The sequence below is a fragment of the Marmota marmota genome, unplaced genomic scaffold (assembly GCF_001458135.2).
Source record: "Marmota marmota marmota unplaced genomic scaffold, marMar, whole genome shotgun sequence".
In the NCBI taxonomy this organism is placed as follows: domain Eukaryota; kingdom Metazoa; phylum Chordata; class Mammalia; order Rodentia; family Sciuridae; genus Marmota; species Marmota marmota.
In genome coordinates this window covers 1,329,942-1,336,514 of record NW_026000048.1, presented here as the reverse complement: position 1 = coordinate 1,336,514, position 6,573 = coordinate 1,329,942, and positions in this window count along the sequence as shown.

Sequence of the window (6,573 nt, the reverse complement as noted above, 5' to 3'; positions counted from 1 at the left end):
GGTCCCGCAGTGCGGCGCGGGGCTTCGCCCCCTCCGTCCCGTCGGAGCTCGGCTCAGGCGGCCTCGCTGCTGCTCCGTCAGGGATGGGTCATTAGGGAATCGCATTCCTTTAGAACCAGGAAGTTGGGATCTTGTCGCTCGAGTGTTTGGAATGCTACCTTTCCCACTTGATAGATCCGACCAGGGGTACATTCTGAAGGAGTTAAAAAATGAAAGTCAAACGGGTAGATTCCCAGCGTTGGTCACAGGACTGGGACCTACAGTCTGCACAGGAGCTGGTAAGGAACTTCTTAGCCACCTACTTCTTGGGGGTGTACGGTTGGAACGTCGAGAGCAATTTCGACTTCAGGTCATTGCGTATTGTAACTTTTAGTGAATGTAATCTGGCCTTCTCCCTCATTTTCATGTAAAACGGTCTTGAATTTTAGCTGAGATGGAACTTGCTAAAATTATGTCTGCCTGGCTTTCATTTGAGACCTTTTCACTGGCAGCAAAATATCTGGACTTAATCATAAACTCAAAGTTTGAGGTTTTTTGTAACCGAATAAACGGATTTTTCTTGACTGTGTAGTAGAGTTAGTTTGTGAATATGAACATAAAGTGCGAGGGGTTTGATAGAGATAATAGCAACTTGAAGTGAATGTGTGAGTAAATATTAAAGTAATTTTCTCTTGAATTTTTTTTTTTTTTTTTTGGTGGGGGCAGGATATTTAGCTATTATTTTCGGCTGTGTTAAATACTGAATTTGTGCTGAGTTGTAGTTTGCAAAGGCCGCAAAGGGAGAGAGGAGTGATGTTCACTTTTTGGGGGTGGTCAGACAGTATGCGATTTCCATACTTCCCCAACCTGCCTGGCTCCCCTAATTTACAGTCAGGGTAATTTACAGAAGTTGAAATGGTTGTGGCTTTTCCCTCTGTGTTTAATGTACTGAAAAGCAGTTTTGTAATCAAGCTATACAAGAAATGACTTAAGGAGGTTTGCTTGAGTTGTTAAAGTGAAATACTTTCTGAAAGGCATCAAATTAACACGTTATTTAGTCAACCATAAATTTAATTTATATACTTCCTTTGAAGAAAGGGAAATAAATTTTATTTTGTATTCTAAAATATTAATGTGATTGTTTACAGGAATAAAAATATGACATGGCTTCTTGTTTATTAGAAATTATTTTCTTGGTGCTTTGCTTTCTATATCTGTAAAAGAGGGATGATAATACCCTTACAGGACTATTGTATCACAAACATGTAGATGTTAGCTGTTTTTGCTATTTTATTATTGAACTGCTGTTTTAATGTTTACTGTGTAACTGTTAACTTTACTAGCAGAATTTGTTTGTTTGTTTGTTTTCCTTGATCAGGGGTATCTGGGCAGAGAAGACAGGTTCTGAAGGCAGAATGTAAATTTGGACAAAAGAGTTACACTACATTTGAGTAGGAACCAGAGAGAAAATAAATGATAATATAACTATAGAATTTTCTTAGCATTCATTTTGCCATCTTCTCTAGATGAGTAGCTGAAATTAAGTGGCAGCAAATTCAGGGAGAAAGTTTATTTTACTTAATGTTCTTGAGAATTGCCCTTGAAAAAAATGAGATTTAGAGAATTAATTGAATTTAATGTGATTACCATAAATATAAACAAGTTTTGACAAATGTATATTTAAACTTGAAACATTTAACTTAGTCACCTGTTTTTATGAAACCATCTTCACCTTATCCTAAAACATAATTCTCAAATACTAAATACAAATTGGGACATCAAATTGTTAATGGTAATTACAATAAATTGCCCTAAGTTACCAGAATAGCTGCACTCTTAGTGTAAATTGCAACAATATTTACAAATTTTTGTAGTGACCAAGAAATGACTAACAAGCTTCTTTCTTTCACTGTTTTAATAAAAAGTGTCATGTTGACATTCATACTTTTCTACAAAACTATGAACTAGTATTATAATCTAGGTCTTCCAGTTTTAGAAAGGTGTTATCTTTTTGATGGTCTCTTGAGGTTGAAAAAATGCTGTGTTGGAACAAATTCCATATGTTCTTAAGTTAGAGTAAATTTTAAAATGTTTTATAACCCTTGCTATACTCTTGCAGATTTCTCTCAGTTTTAAGGATATTCTTTCAGATTGATAAATGTAAGAAAATCCTAAGGTATACTTCTGTAATTTCTCCCATAAAACGATAAGAACAACCTTTTTATATTGGGTAGAAGAAAATGTCAACACTAGAATTGTATTGGTGGAAAATACAGTGTTAAAAATGGACACTGCTCCAGGGGTTTGCTTTTACTTTGTTTTGGGACTTTTTTCATATGAAAGAGTTCTCCTTTTTCTATAAGAGTAATTTAGAGTACACAGTACATGAAAGACTACCTTCTAAGATGGTTAAACTCATCATATCTTAATTTTACTTTACCATTAGTTCAGTTTAAACTTTTTGCTCTTAGGCTTGTTGATATCTTTGAAGTTGCTGTACTTCTGAAGTTATATTGAATGAAAAATGAATTTTTATTTATATTTTTTAAAATCAGGACATGAATTGTAAGGTAGAAAGTCATTGGGTTCCCTTGTGAAGAGAAGGAGAATAAATTCTGTCTTGGAATTTTTTCCCCTGATGTTCTAATGGTGTTTTTCCCACGTGTAAATATCTCCTTTAGGAACAGGGAAAAGTATTAGCTCAGCTGTTTCCTTCCTTTCTCTTCCTTGTCCTCCTTCCCCCGTACCTTTTGCCCCTCAATACCTTATAAACTCTCCTTATACTGTTTTTTTCTGTGAATCTGTCATGACTCTTATTTTAATCATGAAGGATTTGCAGTTGAGTGATGTTGCTGATTTTACATCTTTCATAGTCTTGTTCTTTCTTTGTTGTCAGCCTCAGCTAGTGTGATGTGTGCCATAGAGTGCACAATAATATTGACAATATTTCATACTTAACCTAAATTTGAAAGCATGCTAATTTTTTTAGGGGACATTTAATACTCATGATATAACACCTAGTCTTCACTGAAAATGTTTGTGAAATCAAATTATAAGTTAGGCTGGTATTTATTTGCCTGACCAAAATAATTTATTATTTGCATATACTAATTTGTTATACTATAGTCAGATTACTATAAAGTTATATATTTATTGCTTGGCCCTTTATAGAACCTCATCAGGACTGTCCCAGGTGCTCCTAAGCATAACATGCCTCCCACTGTGTGTGACTGTGCTACCTCTGTCTTCTTTCATTTACTGCCCCACCTTTCAGGCTGGACCACTGCCTCTCTCTCCTCTGCCCTTTCTTCTCCTCCTCCCCCTCAACTGTGGTGTTGCAAACATAGGTGCCTTTGCCTGAAATTGAATGTTCCTCTTTTAAATTTTTAAAAATTTTTACTTATTTCCTTATCTTTAAGAAGGCATTTCAGGAGTTTTTGCCTCAATTTCTGAGGTTAGACTCAGGGCTTCTCTATTTTCATAGCACCTTATGTATACTTTGTCTTATTCAGCAAGTATTAATTAATATAACCTCCTTATGAGCAAGATCCTTTGTACATACCTCATTACCCAGCTCAGAGCCTGGTATACTATAGATGTTTAGTAAAATTAGTTCAACTAGAGGGATAAAAGCATGCCTAATGACAACTTCCACCTTAGTTTTAGAGAAATTGTTTCCAGATCATGTATTTGCTTAAGTACGTAAACAAATGTGAAAATTTTCACCTAAAAAAGATGCATTAGAGCCAAGGCTTGGCTTAGATCTGTAATCCCAGTGATTTAGGAAGCAAGGCAGGAGGATTGCAAGTTCAAGGCCAGCCTCAACAATTTAGGGAATCCCTAAGCAACTTAGTGAGACCCTGTTTCAAAATAAAAATAAACAAATAAATAAAAAGGGCTGGGGATTTAGCTTACTAATAAAGTGCCCCTGGATTAAAGAAACTTTCTCCTAGTGTATACAAATTATATTTAAAAAATTTTAACTGACTTTTCATAGCTGCATCTACTGTATAAGTGGTTTTGGTACAGTAATTTAACTGTAAGACCTCCAGGTTTTACATTCTCAGTCTTCCAATCTTGCCTTTTTTGTTTTGCTTTGAAATTAAAACAAATTAGCCAAAACAAAGCAGTTATAATATTGAAAACATTTTTAATGCAGTGTTCTATTTAGTCATGTAGACTAGCATTTGGATGCTGATGGCTCTCAGTTCTAAACTTCCTCAGGTAGATCCCTATAACTGTCACATTTATTATGGCATATCTTGCACCAGACTCTCCTTGTTTTTCTTCCCTGCTTTATTTTTCTTCACAGTACTTATTGAATTATAACACACCATATAAATTACTTAGGGGTAGTTTGTGCTCTTGAACTTGACTGTAAATTCCATGAATTATGGGAGATTTTGTTCATTTCTTTCAGTGATATGAGCCCAGAACTTAAAATTGTATCTGACACATACTATGCACTAAATTATTTATTATTTACTCGTGTGTGTGTGTGTGTGTGTGTGGGTGTGGGGGTACTGGGGACCAAGGACCTCATGCATGTTAGGCAAGCATTCTACTACTGAACTATGTATGCTCCCAATCCTCTGAATAATTTATCAGTAAATCCCAGGGTTTTAATAGTGAACAAAAGGAGTAACCCCCACCCCCTTTGGAGCTTACTGTCCCCTGAGGCAGGTAGAATGTCACATAATCAAATATAAAAGTACAGTGTACTAAGAAAAGTCATAGATTTAGGCCTGGAGGGATCAGAGAGACTTCCCCAAGGAAGTACTGAGATTGAAAGAAGTGGGGTGGGATGATAGAATAGTCTTCTCAGCAAAGAGAATGACATGTGCAGTGACTGAGGTGGGAAGGAGCAGAGAGTTATCAATGTAGATGTGGCTTAAGGGAGAAGGTGGCTCGGAAAAGTAGGTGTGGATCTTAGGTCCCATGTAGGTTGAGACTTTTGCTCTTTATCTTGAGAACAGTAGAAGCAGTTGGAAGGTTTTAAATGGGGAATTATTTGGTCAGAGTTGCTGTTTTAAAATGATTGTTCTGGTTTATGGAAGTATTCTTGGCGGCAAGGTGGAAGGCCCTCTTCCAGTTTATACTTCCTGTTGTCATAGTTGAAAAGGCCCATCCCTGTCTAAATGAAGAATAGTTTACTTAGAACACCTTTAATTTGTATTTCACAAAGCCATGCATGTTTAAGAAAAGACTTTAAAAATGACTTAAAAATATGCCTTAAATCTGCTTGCATGTGTCAATTGTTTAAGTTATATTTGTTATTTCAGATTTTATTAAGGCAAACTAATTATCGGATTTCCTTTTTAGGAACATCTGAAAAATGGGAACATTTTGTTTTCATATTTCGAAAAGCTTTGTTTTTATTGTCAATGCTCAAAATGTAGGGATTAAAAACAGTGACTGATTTGACATGAATTTACAGGTTGCCTCACTGATTGTTCTGTGTAAACAGGTTAAACGTTTCCTTTTCAAAAAATATGAAATTCTTTTAAATGTTAAGACACCATACTTTTCTTAACATTCTTTTTTTTGATTGTGTTGATGAGATTTTTATCTATGTATTTTCTGCCTTACCAGTTCAGTTGAAAGCTTGCTCTCTTTGTGCCTGTGTGTATTTGTGTGTGTGTATTCATGCAAACAATAGTACTTCTCTCTAGTCTATAGGAAGCCTTCAACACATTTGAGTTTATTTATTTTTTTAAGTGGGTCCTTAAAAAAGGAAAGTTTAGTCACTTTGGGGAATGGTGGCACTTCTTCCTGAGAAGCAAAACCAGATTCTCAACCTTGTAAGGTGCCAGTAGATTACCTTTTAAAGGAAAAATCAAAAGTCAAATTCAAACCTACATGGGGAAATAGTCCATTGCCTTAACCATTTGACTATGATTACATGAAAATCTTGAAGTCCCTGTGGAAAAAAAAATGACTTCTTAAAACTCTAGAACTTCCAAAGGTAAAGGCATTTTGTGTTTTTAGGACGAAAAAACATTCAAACAGAATTGATAGTATATTAGTTGTTGTGTATTTCTTGAGTATGGTTTATGTGGATGCTTGGTTTGAAAGTCTTGGATAAAACCATCTGGCCTGATTTAAGTTCTGTATTTTTTTTTTTTAATATTTATTTTTTAGGTGTAGATGGACACAACACAATGCTTTTATTTTTATGTGGTGCTGAGGACCGAACCTGGGTCCCACCGTGCTAGGCGAGCGCTCTACCGCTGAGCCACAATCCCAGCCCCAAGTTCTGTATTCTTCTGTGGTTAATATCTAGTGCTGCTTGATGTCAGTCTAGTTGCTGGTTCAGGTTGCCCTTTAGCAGTTCACTTGGAGTACAGGCCACTCTGTAAATGAGCAACTGATGAATCAGCAGTATTTGTCTCTTCACAACTTTAGCCATCTAGGGAGGGAGAAGACCATCAGGAGGACCCAGGGATGAAAATGCATGAAGCTGTGGCACCAGTGGTTCCTGCATATGCTTGTGTCCTCAAGTTTTTTTTGCGGCTCTTCCCATTTTTTAGTATACCTTGATGAACTTGATTTTTTTCTTCTGTAATCATTATCCCATAGTGCAGATGAATTAAA